Raw genomic sequence first — 16,342 nt, 5'->3', positions numbered from 1 at the left:
CTTTCTTTCGTTGGCAACATCAGATCAGCAAAAGAAGTTTATTTTAATTTCAGGGTTATTGAAGCAAATTGTCGTCTGCTATTAATTTTTTTGCACAACAGCTTGTAATTAGCGTTGGTTTTAATTACGGTGTTTCTAAAGCACTTAAATTGCTGTATTCTCGCCAGACGAGAGGGAAAAAGAGGATGTTAATCGGTCCTGAATTCAACAGTTGCAGTATCAGTTTACGTAAACATAATTAACTGTGTTTCACTCGCTGAAAATTAATCTTTCTTTGTACTTTGCACGCGATTTTAGAGTCGCTTCGCTGTTATGCTTCTCAGAAGTGAAAAGAAATTACAGTAATAAATGTTGTAATTGAAAATATAAAATGTTCATCGTTAATTCATCTTAACTCTTTAAGGGCAGATTATTTTTTTTTATTTAAAATAAAACACCAAAATTGTCACAATTATTTCAGTTTGGCGAAAGTAGAACAGTTTATTTCAATGGATTTTTACAATATTTTGTTTACTTTGTGGTTAGCGTTGAAAACAGCAAAATGTTAAAATGATATCTGATAATTAATTCTAAAACAATGATAGCATCACGTGCTTGCTAGCTATTAATGAGTAGAAAAAGCTATTAATGCGTAGAAAAAAAGCGATTTTAGTATTTTGGTTTGAGCTTAGGGCGATGAAAGGGTGAACCGTAAAAATGACCTTTAATGCATATCTTTTGGAACAGAGAAGAGTTGAAAAGAGTATATTAGAAAAGCATTTAAGTTTAAAGCAAAAAAAAAAAAAATAAATAAATAAATGCAAACGAATAAAGCACAAATGAAAGTAGATAAAAAAAATTTCATTTGTGCTTTATTCATTAATTTTTAGGTACTTTCATTAGTGCTTTATTTGCGTCGTTTTTTGCTTTAGTCTACATAGCACAAAAATTTACCCTTTCTGTTTTGTTGGACATTTACGTTTGATCAGACAATCACACTAGTGTTTTGATAGTGTTTTTGCTTGTTCTTAGCAGTCATAATTTTAGAAAAGGATTCCAAAAAAGAAAAAAAAAATAGTAAAAGTGGTCACTTCGGAATAATGTGTATACTACTCACAATTTTTGTTTTTAAAAATAATAATTTTCATCAAAATAATAATTTTGAAGTGTAAAAAAATTATCTTACATTAAAGTTTTTTATTTTGCATATTCTAATTATTATTCTGGAGTCCATCTTGTATTCTTCAGGGTTAAAATAAATAATCAATCCAGTTTCGAAGAGAAATGTAAATTTCAACTTATTTCAAATTTGATGCAATCAAAATCCCAATCAAAAATCCTTAGGTATTCATAAAAAAAAGTTCGTTCAAAAGAGGAATATGCCAACAATTTTAAACTTTTGAATAATTGTTGCGGAGGGAACAGTTAAGAATTAAAGCAGCCGCGCATGCGTTTATTTATGTATTTATTTATTTGAACAGTTTATTGGTGCGGCTTTACAGTGCTATAAGCACGCTGTTCATAGCTGTTTCATATTGTTTTCTTTTTAATCCTACTCTTAAATTAAAAACATGGACATGTCACAGATAGATCAAGATGGACGCCAACACAAAATAAAGATGGAGGATCCGTTATTGCAAAGAAATGTTTACAGCATTGATTTAATTTAAAAGAAATTTCATTGGTTTTAGTTTAAAATTATGGCTGCCTACTTGCTCTAAGATTGAAGTAGACATAATAAATTAGACATTTTTTTCGTTATTTTAAAATTTTATTTATTTATCTGTTTTATTTATTTACTTTACAATTTAAATTGGTAGAAATTTCTTCCATACCATCCATATCCATTGTAAATCTTTGTTTTGATATTGTGGTCAAGATGATATTTCACTACGTTATCGTTTTTTACTAAACCCATTACACTTTTACGTCACGGGGTTTTATAATAATTTCTTTATTTTTAATCCTGTAAGTCTGATATTTTTTCCCGGGAGCATTCGCTCTGTAAGTGTGCATACGCAATTATTTCAAATCATGCGTACTGGAATTTAATATGTAAGTACGAAATCTCCCTATTAGAAAACAAAAAGTTACGTTAGTTTTTTTTTAATATTTAATTTATTAGTAAAACGTTTTGAGGATTGTAAATACAGCATACTTGTTCTTGGTCAGCCATATAGTATTCTTCTATAAACTCCGTTGCAAGTTAAGAAAATGCCATTGAGGTATAGAATTTAAGTAATCATCCACGACTGCGTATAGTTCCTTTATATTTAGTTATCAAATTATACAAATATGCTTTCAAAACAATAAAAAAGATTGTAAAAGTACAACTAGTAGGACAGACGTTTAATTCCTGTTATCTTTTAGGATATATATCACAAAATTAATTTAAAAAAATAGTGCGTGGAGTCCCTCCGCGCGGAAGAAGTTAAACTTCGCAACCTGCGACGTTAATTGTAGAAGAATCAGCAGTCGTTGAAGGATCACTAGTTCTATTCAACGACTCTTTTTTCTACTCCGCTCGTTTCCGTGCTCTGTAATCACGGTAATATTGTGCATTTTTCCCTCTTGAACCAGTGGAAGTGCTTGTGATTCGTCTCGCCCTGAAAAATGTATTTGTATTAATAATGTATGTGAATGCGTCATAATGTAATTTCGGAAGAGAAAGCCTAACAATCAATTGATATTCACAAGAAACGTACCTTGACATAACCTTAAATCCGTCGCATTGTCCGTGGGATTGTTTTCACTCATTTTTTACAATTGTTATCCACTAAATTTGAAAATAAAAAAGACTACCCTTTTAAATTATGTGTGTATCAAATCAAACTAAAAAAATATTTCTAGAAAAACAATACTTTTATGACTTTTATTATTTTTATGCTAGTGAGAACCAAAACAATATGGAAATGAATGAGGGAAAACTGGATCCTACCACGTGATTTCCCGACCAATAAAAATGTAGCGTTAAACGTTTAACGCAACCTTGTTGGAAGTCGCATAAGAAGTATAACTTCGAAAAATGGTTACAGTTTCGTAGTCTTACTGGAATCCTAGAGTTAGCAACATATTTCGATAAATAAGAACATTCATTCTTGAAAAAGAAACAACTGTATGACGTAGCAATTGCAATTATTGGATTTGATTGGACTACTAAAACCGGCACATCTTATGCTGACATGCCCTTAGCAAATCAAATACGAGATAATGAATTTTTACTTTGGTTTCGCTGCAGACTAAGATCGTCTGCAAGAAACATTTTTTTTTTATTATTCCTTCATCAGCTTCTTGAAATGCGAACATAAAGATGTATATTTTTTTATGATTTTCAGATATCATTTTTATTAATTTTATTACTTGTTAATTAATTATTATTGTTTATAACTGTTATTATTAATAAGAAAGTAAGCAAAAGGAAGGGTGTGCACAGTCAAGAGTTGGCGATGTTGATACACTTTCGCGCTGGGAGCTTGGCATAGAGTTAGCGTACGGTCACTCCTCAGAGGGACAGTGGTTTTTTCTTAACTTGCAACAGAGTATAGCCATATCGCATCGTTATACATGTAGCCATTCCAACTTTACATTCTACAGTTACAAAACCAATAGAATTCCTATTTTCTAGAACTAATAAACTTAGCTATTTTTTTTACCACGAAGTAATCTTACGTTCCATATATATTTAATCAAAGGTTCTAAAAAATATATAAACGGCTAGATTTATTATTAAAAATTATTAACTGCACATTTTTATAATAAAAAAATAGACTATGATAACCTTTAAAAATGAACTTAAACTAAATCATAAATAATATACACTCCAGTGCAGTTTAGGAACAACACGAATCCCCATTTGTTCTTGACACATTTAAAAGCAAATAGGTAGTAAGGATTATTCAAGAAAAAGAACTACTCTGCACAACTTAACACATGCTCTAACAGTCAAAGCAACCGCCTTCTTAACTTTATCTCACTCTCCAGAAGTAAAACAGAAAACTCTTCATCAACACAAGTTCTTACTATTTATTTTTCTTGTACTACAACTTGCGGTTGGTTAATTTTCAACCTCTTGAAATATATCCGCCTCTTCAAAATCTATTGTCTTGTCACGGAATCTTGTTAAATTTTTCAAGAACGAAGCGATGACATCATTAAAGAATTGGCAACGTCACCAGGCCCTTATGTCATTTCTCAGAGAGAGAGAACAGAAAACAAAAACATTCTCACCCCTTTTCCTGAAGTGAAGAAGCATTCCCGTTAGCCAGTCATTATTCTTAACTAGATTAAATGTAGAGACGTAACAAATCGCGAGCCTCATTAGTTGTGACAGGTCTTGGAGATCACTGAAAAATGTCGCTAGGTGGCGATGGACACGCTTACTCTCTTGTGGGAATGTTTGAAGGGGGAAATTTTATAAGGTTATTTACGACAACTAAATTTAACTGATTATAATGAATTACTGATATGGTATTATAAACAATGGAGGGAAAATAAAGTTTCAATACTGTTTACCTGCTTTTCTTTTTCTTAAAATATATTATTGTGCAAGAATAAGAATTTTAATGTCTTATTTACTCCTATTTCCAGTCATTTAATTTAAAGTTTGATTGCTTATTATAAATTTTAAGGCATATTCTTGGAGTAGGATATGACAAATGTTAGGGATAGGTAATATCAGAATGGCGTCGAACTATTACGTTGTTGACGAACTTTATCTTCCATTTTCAAAAATTAAACCTTCAATAATATTTTCTCCTTAACCCCTTCCTTCCCGCTTCCGTGAAAATGACGGGGTGAGTTGTCGCCTGCTATTTCTCACTCCCGTGATATTGACGGGCTGGAGTGTTCAGTAGTAACGCGCCAATAAGAATAAAACTACTTCATTTCTTTTGCCGGAAAACATTTTATTTCTCATTTTACACACCAGATGGCAGTGACAGGAAATTTTTTAAGGTAATTGTAGATAGTTTATTTTATACTAGATTTCAGCACTAATCAAATACGTTATACAAGCACAAAATCCAAAAAAATCGGCACTTTTGTGACCGTTTTCTTGACAATTAACCGATCGTTAAGGGGTAAAACTCTTGTGCTCTTCACCAAAAAAATTTGGAATCGATGTAGATACGTGTATATACAGAGTACTATAAAGACAATCCGTAATATATATTTTTGGAATCTTTTTTTTTTAAAGTATCAGTGGTAGAAAGTTGATATTAAAACAAATAAAAAATCTACTGAAATCTCAAGTGCGATTTTTGAAAAAGGCGAGACTGAATACATCAAAACCTGTTTGATTGATGGATTAAACAGAGAGGAGTTTGAAGGTGATTGTTCTGCTATGATTCAAATACTATTCAAACCGAAGCAATTAATCTGTTTTTGTTTTTTTTAATGTTTTTCAATCCGCCTTTCTCTGAGAAAATTCTATTATATAATTTAACTCACTTGTCTAATTATTTCATGAAATACCTAAGAATTCTGCGAAATAACTGAATTATACACTTTAACGATAACATTTAAATAAGTACAAAGCATTCCATAAAGTCTTAAATGCAATATTTGCGATATACAAAGAATTTTCGGTAAATGACACTTTAATCCGAGTTGGTTTTCTCCGCCCAAAAATAAAAAGATTCATTCTTAAAATTAATCCTTTTCTGTTTTTATTTTCTTTCTGGCTCAATGAGTTAACATGAAAAGATATTATAAGGCTTCAGGAAAACTAAATCTTAAAATGGCTTCCCAATGAAAGACAAAGAAAAAATATTTTTAGGGAAAAAATATCGATTTATGAGGAAACAAACGACATTTTTTTACATTTATTCAGTGTTTCTAGTTAAAATAGATTTATTAGGATGAAGAAGAAGATTAAGGAAGCGGTGTATATATCTTAAAACAGCTTAATGAGATGTCTATGTTTTGAAATACACAAGCTCTTTTGACTTTTGTTGTTTGTTAAAAACTACTAATGCGCGATTTTTTTAAATCTAAATAGTTATTATAAATATTTTTATGGTTTGTTCTTAATAAGCGGCTGTTCATTTTTCTCAGTTCCTTAAAGGATAATATCATTTTTCATTATCAGAATAAACTTAAATGAGGTTAACGAGTTTTTTTTCTTTATATAATGATAATGTTTAGGAAAAACGCTCGAAATATGCAAACGACTTAATTAAGTTATATATCAATAACAACTATTTAAAATAGAGATTAAAGAATCGCTTTTGTTTCGTCTTATCAGTATTATCTGTGAAATAGACTATTACTTTTTGTACCATAACAAACATGCTTTTTGTGTCATAACATATAGTCTTATTATTTAACGATTCTTTTATACATTAATAAGATATTTCATTTATTCATTTTGTAATTTGTTTCGTTTCATTAAAGAAAACATGAAAACAAAAGATAAAACTTCGTCTGCTGATATTTTAGCTAGGGCTGCATCATTAATAGCTGAAGATTTGAAGAACATATAGCAAAATAATTACAATTAAATAATTTTAATTTTTGCAACAATTGTAAAATAATTAATGTTAAACTACATTCCTTTTCAATTTGTTAAATGTAAAATTTGAATAACAGTATCAAAACTATCTTAAAATATTTATAAAAGTATAAAGTTTACATGCTTGTAATTTTCATGACATAATAATTTGTGTCAACTACATTCAATAAAATTATTTTATCTGTTTCTAATTTTTTATTTTTATTTTCGGGGTTTGTCATTGTTAAAGACATCATATCCATACGGTTATTTCCCTAACCTTTTTATACAAGAAGAGAAATATAAATAAATAAATGAAGCGAAAGTTTTAAAAAAATATGTGCTCTCCAACTTTATTTTCAAAAGTTATACACTTATAAACTTTTATTTTGGTTTACGAAATAATTTGCTAAGGTACTGGTTTCTAAATTTACTGATTCATCTATTCACTGATCCACTCATTAAAAAATTACTGATTGGATTCACTGATTCACTAATACGAAGGGGAAATTTTGAACTTTTTATTACTACATACTTTTATACAATTTTCCAGGCTTAATCATTGGAAATCCTTTGAAATTGTTATGCATTTCGAAATTAGTCCAAGTAATTGATAAAATTTACCAAAACATTTCGTATCACTTTAAATAAAAAAAGTCTGAAATTTTAAATTTAACGATAACATATTACCTTTATACTTTAATTAGCTTAAAAGAAATTCAAGTCATTTTATTATCCAATTGAAGAGATTTCAAGCTTTAATAATAATGGCCCCATGTCCCTAGAATATTTTAATCTGTCTAAATTTAAAGTCATTCTATTATTCTGTTAAACTAAACTAAAAATTTTACTTTAATGATCCAGTATCTTTTTAATACTTTGATTAGCTTAAATTTAAATTTATTTTATCCATTTGCAAATATTTCAATCTTTCATATTAAGGCCGCACGTCCCTTAAATATTTTAATCAATCTAAATTTAAAGTCATATTATTATTCCATTTCAAGAAAGCTAAAAGTTTTACTTTAATGGTCTCGTATCTCCTTAATACTTAAATAAATTTAAAATCATTTCTATGTCCTATTAAATCATTTTAAAATTTTCTTAGTAATGGTCCCTTATCCCTTTTATATTTTTATAAATTTAAAAGTATTCAAAGTCATGTTACTATCCTAATGTAAAGATTTAAAATTTTCATTTTAATGGTGTCTCATTTCCTCTTAATGCTTCAATCGGTTTAATGAAAATTCACTTTATTACGTCATGTAAAGTGCAAGTCTTTTTATTGTACCACTTTAAAGCTTCCAAAACAGTTTACACTTCAGTTATGCAATTAAATAAACAAATCAAGTTACCTTCACTGTATTTAACGAAGTTCCTTAATATCAGAATGATTTTATTGAAAATTTAAAATAGTTCTTTAATATTTAATGGTATTAGCAATTTCCAACAGCAGGATCACCCATTCGAAGCTTATTATTATGCTTAAAGAATGATGGATGGGAAAAATGCAAAAAGCATTCGGGTAAATGCATGCGACAGAGGTCACTTGAAAGTCAAGATATTAAAATGTCAGCCCAGTAATGACATTCTCTTGATTGGCAGTTAAAAGCTTAGGATGAAGATTCATGACCATCGCGCTGTCAACAATCCCATTGTGCGACTTAAAAATGTCACGACCTGGAAAAAGACTCATTAAATTTATGCCACGCAACAATTAATACTTTCAACTGCGCACTATTTGAAAAAGGTGCAATTAAATTCAGCATTTGAAGAGATGAGAGGAGCAATAATTTGGGTGAACATCTCAGGAGACGAAATATTTGTGGATGATTCCCGGAATGTCAAAATCTCACGAGGACAGAACGATAAAGTATTGAAAAGAATCGATCACTAAATATCAACGATCTTGCATAGAATGAACAAGTTTTCTGCAGTCTTTTTTGTCCACATTAGCCGAAATTTAATAATAATTTCCACTAATTCAGCCTTGTTTGTTGGAGCAATGTTTTTTCTTTAATATCCCTCATAAATTTTCAATCAGATTAAGTTGATTCAAAGCACGTTTTGGTATCTGATTTCGTAACTTAAAATATCGTCTGTACTTAGTAATTAACAAATTTGAGGTATTATATGTAATTAGCATCTTTGAGGTCACCCCCTCGAACCATTAAGGTAGAGTTCTAGAACGTAAAGATCCGATCTTAAACCAAAAGTTATTGAAGGTGATCCATTTTTTTATTTTGCGCACTGCTCATTCGGATGTAAAAGTGTGATCAAAGTGATTAATTGTTTATTTTTTGTAAAGGTTAGTTTAAATATTTGTTATACGTGATTCTAAACTGCAGTCGGTGTGCAGGTGGGTGACCACTTTGATCAGCCTGCTTAGGAATCGAGGGTGGGAGGTATCGGTCCTCGTTAAACCGTTCTACAGTGAAATGCAGAACTTCGCAAGCAGGTTGTTACTACCAATCCAGGGGGCCATCCCCTCTGCAGAAGATTAAAATTGCAATGGCATGTCTTCGCATCATCCTCAGGGATGTTTTCCATACCATCGCCACATTGTGCAGCTCTAGTGCGACGTAAATAAAGTACCTACCGAGATTTTGCTGCAGAATAATATGTTCATGCAAATATGTGTGCTTGGAAAATTTAGTCTACACGAGATCATGTCATCTGCATTATGTTATTCATGTGAGATTGTGCCCGCGACAGAATACGTACTTGCGAAATCATGTCTGCGCAGCATTATATTCATAAGAGATTATGTCTTTGTCATAGTAATAATTGCGAGGTATCTTGGTCTTGTAATATTATGTTCAAGCGAGGTTGTATTCTCGGCAGATTACGTACTTGCGAAATCATGTCTGCGCAGCATTATGTTCACAAAAGATTATGGTCTTGGCATAGTAATGATTTCAAGATATCTTGTTCTCGTAATATTATGTTCATGCAAGATTGCGTTCGCGGCAGATTACGTATTTGCGAAATCATGTCCTCGTAACATTATATTCACAAGAGATTATGGCATTAGCATAGTAATGTTTACGGGATATCTTGTCTCGCAATATTAAGTTCATGCGAGATATTGTCCTCGACACCATTATGTCTACGCGATATTGTGTTTTTGTGCTATCGTGCTCACAGAATAATTATGCCCATATGATATTTTATGCATGCAATATTAGATATATGTTATATTGTGTTCTTGACAGATAATGTTACATACAAGATCTTGTCCCCCTAATATAATGTTCATGCGAGATTATGTTTCTGTGTAAATGTACAATAGATTAAACCAGGCTAAGTTTTTCCCGAAAGATTATGTTCAGGTCAGAATTCGTCTTTGGAATATTATTTTTTTTCGCGAGATTGTTCCTTGCAACATTATCTTTAGACGAGAGATTGTATTCCTCGTAAGATTATGTTTGCATTAAATTTTGTCCATGTGATTACGTCCTGGAGAGAATGAATTAGGTTCTTGGATGATTACATGTACAACTGATTCTGACCCTGTGCAAGATAGTATTTCTCGAAATTATGTACCTCAAGATTTTGTAAACAAAAATGAGTCAACGGAAGAAAAATTAACTTAATTTTTCTTAATTTGGCAAAAACGAGAGGTCATTTTAAGAACGCGCCTTCGCAAAAATTAAAAAATCTTTAATGTTCCCCAGAAGGTGGTATATAAAAAATGTGCAGTGAGCTAAAAAATGGTCCACGCTGAATAACTTTTGATCTAATGATCGGATCTTTACGTTCTGGGACTTGATGTCAATGGTTTGAGAGAGTGATTACAAATATGCTAATAAATAAGTGCAGAAGATATATTAAGTAACCAAATCAGACACAAAAACGTGCTTTCGCTGTACAAACTTACCTTTTTTTTCATCGAAAAAGAGGTATTTTTAATCAGACAAAGTCCTTTAAGAAAATTGCCATAGACACACCTGTGCTAATCATAGAAATTTATATAGCAAATACCATAAAGCTAAGGTAAAAATAAAAATTTGAATGACATTTACGTGGCAAGACACTGTAAGTTTATGATTACCGTAAAAAATGGTATGGTTTTCATATGGTTCGACACCATAAACCTATGAAAACAATAGAAATTAGTTTTGTATTCTATGGCGAGATACCATAACCTAATGGTGTAATGGTTAAAACGAAGTACTATAGATGTGTGGCAAACTAATGCATACACGCTATACGCATGCGTATTCATATGGAAGAATAGACATGGTCACAGAATGGAGCAGGCGTGCTTTACTCCGACAATCCAGCTCAATTCTGCGTTCATTAAACCAATCCATCAAAAACATTACTACTTTTCAATAAGTTCACTCACCTTATAGAAATTTATAGTTACTTAAAACTGCTTTCGATTATTTTAACGAGAATTTTGAGCACTTTAACTTTTAAAATTTCCACTTCGACGACGGCAAGTCAAGCGTGACGCCGATATCTCGACGGAGTTCTATCCGGTCTGAATTTTTGACTTTGTCGATTTTCAAGCTTCTTGAAATTTATCAATATTTTACTAGTTTCGACAACATTTTTCTTAACATTTTTAACTTAGTCGATTTTATAAACAATTTGATTTCGGACTTCAGACGAACCAAATTAGCTCTCACCGAAATGTACCATTATCAAGCGTTGTATTTTGTACCCTTCTTTGATATTGTACTCAATGCTTGATGTCGTGATTAATTAATTAAGTAATTGATATCGTGATTAATTTCGGAGTAGTGAGCAGTCGCGAACCAACAAATCTGTACGTGCATTCCAATTCATTGTTTTAACTATTCATATTCCCTTAATTGTTATCTAAAAAACTTTTTTTCCAATTAATTTTTAAGATTTGTTATTGAAATTATACTTCTTATGCGACTTCCAACAAGGTTGCGTTAAACGTTTAACGCTACATTTCTATTGGTCGGGAAATCACGTGGTAGGATCCAGTTTTCCCTCATTCATTTCCTTATTGTTTTGGTTCTCACTAGCATAAAAGTCATAAAAGTATTGTTTTTCTATAAATATTTTCTTAGTTTGATTTGATACACAAATAATTTAATAGGGTAGTATTTTTTATTTTCAAATTTAGTGAATAACAATTGTAAAAAATGAGTGAAAACAATACCACGGACAATGCGACGGATTTAAGGTTATGTCAAGGTACGTCTCTTGTGAATATCAATTGATTGTTAGGTTTTCTCTTCTGAAATTACATTATGACGCATTCACTTACATTATTAATACAAATACATTTTCCAGGGCGATACGATGAGGCAACCACAAGCACTTCCACTGGTTCAAGAGGTCCAGGAGGGAAAAATGCACAATATTACCGTGATTAGAGAACACGGAAGCGAGCGGAGCAGGAAAAAGAGTCGTTGAATAGAACTAGTGATCCTTCTACGACTGCTAATTCTTCTACAATTAACGTTGCTGGTTGCGAAGTTTAACTTCTTCCGCGCGGAGTGAGTCCACGCACTATTTTTAATTTAGCCTTCAAACTAGTATCATTCATGTATTGTCTGGTAAGAATTCCTTTGTTTCCTAAGTAATTATTGTCTTTTCTCCTATTTTTAATTACTTAATCTCTCCCCTTAATTTCACTCATTATAATCATTCTTGTGAAAAAGCGTCAAAAGCTTATTGTAATTTAATAACACTTGCTTATGCATAAATTTGCCTATGAATAATTGTATGATAAAATATCAAAGGACTGTGAAAAAATGTCGTCATCTTTGGCTGTAGCACACTGTAGTTTTAAGGTAAAAATTTGCTATATAAATATATTCCACGGGACATCCCTGTGTGGTTTTTACCCATGGTAAAATGTTCTCATATACCTTTGCCATGTAAACGCATGGCAAAAATTTGATATACGCTTAAGCTAAAAGTTTACCATAGGCGTAGGGAAAAAGTTTGTCACGTGTTTATTTCAAAATTTCACCACAGGCAAAATCCCATAGGAATGTCCTATGATATTTTTTATAGTAAACCCATGACCATATATGGCAGTACTTTTACTTTCGTTACTTGTACCACCGGTACAAGTAAAAAGTACGTACTTTTACTTGTACTTCATTACTTTTTAAATATAGTACTTTTACTTGTACTTTCGTTACTTTTTTAGGGAAAAAGTACAAGTATTTGTAACGGAAATCTCGAATGAAATCGTTACTTTTTTCTAAAACTCGGTAAACTTTCCAAAAAATTTTAATATCTAATTATTCATAAAAATGTTATACTTCATATAAATTTTAATATCTAATTGTTTTCTATTTATAAAATAGCATTTTATATTTATTTGAAAAATTCTTCATTCATTTAAATATGTTAATTAAAAATTTTGTTAACAATGTGTGCGCATTGGATGCTTTTATAAATAATTTAAATAACTAATTTCATATTACTATTACAAAAAATTTTGGCGCAAGTTTTACATTTTTTAACATTAAAGTATTAAATTATAAAAACAATGCTTTATTTAATGGAAATATAGTATGCATTAAAAAAAATCTAAAATATTATAATTTTTTTTATTTTGCAACAAAATATTTTTTTTGGAATTATATTTAACGTAACATATATACTATTACGTAAATGCATTAGATAAAATTTTAAAATAAAACTTTTGCTCATAATTTTTGATTATGAGTGGATTTAGTATTGCACATCGTTATTACAAATCCAAAAATTGCAATTATGAAATATTTTAAAATAAAAAAAATTTATATTTGAAAACAAAATGCAATTTGTAGTTTATTGGATTTATAGGGGTTTCCTGTATATGAATGCATTTTTTTAAAATTTATTTTCTAACATAAGTTATAATGCTTATCAAATTTATCGAACAAATTAATTTATTTATTAAATAAAGTTTCCGAAAATAAAAACAAAATTTAAAAAAAAAATTTTATAGTTCAAAAATTAACATAAATGTAAGCTCCTTTTTATATGTTAACAGATAATTTTGATTTCTGGTTTGGTTGCTGGGTATTTTAAATGTTCACTATTGAAGGAGCTTTGTAACATTCGAATTAGATTTTGTTCCGTAATAATATGATTTCTACCACTTTTACCTTTTTTTTTTAAATTTAAATAAATTAACAAATATTTATTTTGAATTAGCAAAGATAAATTTTTATTTAAATTAAAAAAAGACTCTCTTTAAGTTAAACTAGGGAATAGTTAATAAGACTAGGAAAAGAATAAAGAACTGTCGTTTCCGTAAATTTTGATATACGTTTCTCATTAATCAACTATATTGAGGCTTATGAATTATAATTGTGTACTATAGGTCGCGCCAACGATATTTTAAAGTTAGAGGGACTTGCTTGCTCGTAAAAATTTAACCAGTTTATTTCTTTTCTTTGAAGCAGTTTTCAAATTTTAGATAAAATTTCTTTTTCGTGCTAATCCATAAAAAGTTTGATACTAAAATTATATTTGATTTTAAAATTATATTATACGATTATATAATAAAATTATATGATAATATTCTTCCGAATTTAAAAATAAATTAATGTCCATAACTTTCAAAATTAAAAATAATTAAATAAATAACAACAATTTTGCAAAAACATTAAAGAACATAAGAATATTATTCAATAAAATTTCAGGTCATTTTGGATTTTCGATTTCCTAGAAATGTACTTTTAAATCGTTACTTTTTTGTTTAGTACTTGTACTTTTACTTGTACTTTTTACTCGTTACTTTTTAAAATAAGAACTTTTTACTTTTTACTCGTTACTTTTTTTAAAAATACTTGTACTTTTACTCGTTACTTTTTAAAAGTAACGTTGCCATGCATGCCCATGACCAATTTTTCTAATGGTAGATTTTTGTTTAATTTTTAACTCAAAATATAGTAACTATTAATTATACTAATTAATCAGCAAGTTTGAGGTCATCCCCTCGAACCATTAGAATAGAGTCCTAGAACGTGAGGGTCCGATCATTGGATCAAAAGTTATTCAGGGTGGTTCACTTCTTTGCGTACTATACATGATTAGTTTACAAGTGTAGAAAGAGAGATTGCCACTCATAAAGTTGGCAAATGTACATTCCAACTTTTTATATCTTATGTGTTCAGATTATTCCATAAAAGATTATGCTAATTGTTCCAAGAATAATGCTAAGATTAGCCTCAAATTTATTGGAAATCGGTTTTTATGATTTTTTTGTTGTTTTTCAATTTACTATAGATGACATACAAACTAAATCTTAAAAATAACATAGAATAATATAGAAATAATAATAATACATCACAGTGAGAATATTTCTATTCAGAATATTTCTAATAAAATAAACAAATCGCACTAAATCGGTTCACAACTTTACTAGAATGACAGAAATTAGAACTTTGAGTAATATTTAATGTTATACTCCGTTGCAAGTTAGGAAAAGACCATTGCTGTATAGGATTTAAGTAATCCTCCGCGACTGCACATAGTTCCATTTTATTACGATATCAAATTGTACAAATATGCTTTCAAAACAGTATAAAAGCTTTTAAAAGTTAAACTCGTCAAGCAGAAATTTAATTCGCGCTATCTCGTACAATCTATATCATAAAATTATTAAAAAAGAAGGTCTTGTAGTTTTACTGGATTTTTAGACTTGGCGACATATTTCGATAAATAAGGAGAACATTCGTTCTTGAAAAAGAAGCAACTATATGACGTTGGTAGAGCATCATTAGATTTGATTGGATCACTAAAAATAGAGTGTCCTATGCTGACATGCCCTTAACAAATCAAATGTGAGATAAGGAATTTATACTTTAGTTTCGCTGTAGAAGAAAAGCGATTGCAAAAAACAATGTTTATTATTCTTTTTTTATCAGTTTCTTTAAATGTGAACAGAAAGACGTATATTTCCGATTTTAAGATATCACTTTATCAATTCTTATTACTTTTTAATTGATTAGTATTGTTAATAACTGTTATTATTGTCAAGAAAGCAAACAAAAATAATGCCGCGCAACGTCGATACAGGGCAATTCCATATGTGACGGAATGACATTTTGACTTGCATGATGACAATTAATTGAAGTTTCTATGCATCTAATTTCAAATAAACATGATTTTTTTCTCAGGCATATCATTATTATTGGTATAATGTGATTCATAAACTAAAAAAAAAGAATTTTGTATTTTTTTTATTTTTAATTTTATGAACTTTTTATTTGTGTGACGGAATGACATTTTGGCAACCAAGCTTTCGGCATGCCGCTTAGAACTGGTAATTTCTGTGAATTTTGCAACTATTATTTTCCTGAACTATTTTTGACTTTTAGTATAATGTGTAAGCAATGTAAATTGTGAATTTGGAAAATTAACCTCAGGTTGGCTAGCAGTTATTAACATCTATTTGCTGTGACGGAATGACCGTGACGGAATGACAAAAAGTTTAGTGGAAGAAAGTGTTCATTTAAAAAATGTTTTATTAATATGTAAATGATAAACAGAATGTATATTTACAGAACAGAATTAATATTTACGTAAGAATCAGTTAAAATTTCAACAATTTGAAAATTAGGTTGTTTTAAAAGAGGTTTTATATCTAACTTGCCAATGTCACATCTTATCTTCGTTCTCAGGAAATTTATGCATAAATCAATTTTTGTCCCATGTTCTTTAAATACTTTAACATCTAAATCGTCTTTGTTTATCAAAGTAATTTGCGCTGCATATAAATGTGCCTTCTTTTTTTTCGCAGTATGGGACAATGATTAAAGAGCCGCATACTCCTCAATCATATTTTCCATTTCCTCTTCAAAACAGTGGCTTTTCAAATCATACACTTGGTTTTGGTTAAAATTAGAAAGCATTCCAATTTTGATGATTCGCTTCTCA

Source organism: Parasteatoda tepidariorum, chromosome 10 (assembly GCF_982258835.1).
Source record: "Parasteatoda tepidariorum strain Cologne lab strain chromosome 10, Ptep-v5.0, whole genome shotgun sequence".
NCBI classification, from domain to species: Eukaryota; Metazoa; Arthropoda; class Arachnida; order Araneae; family Theridiidae; genus Parasteatoda; species Parasteatoda tepidariorum.
This window is presented reverse-complemented; position numbering follows the sequence as displayed.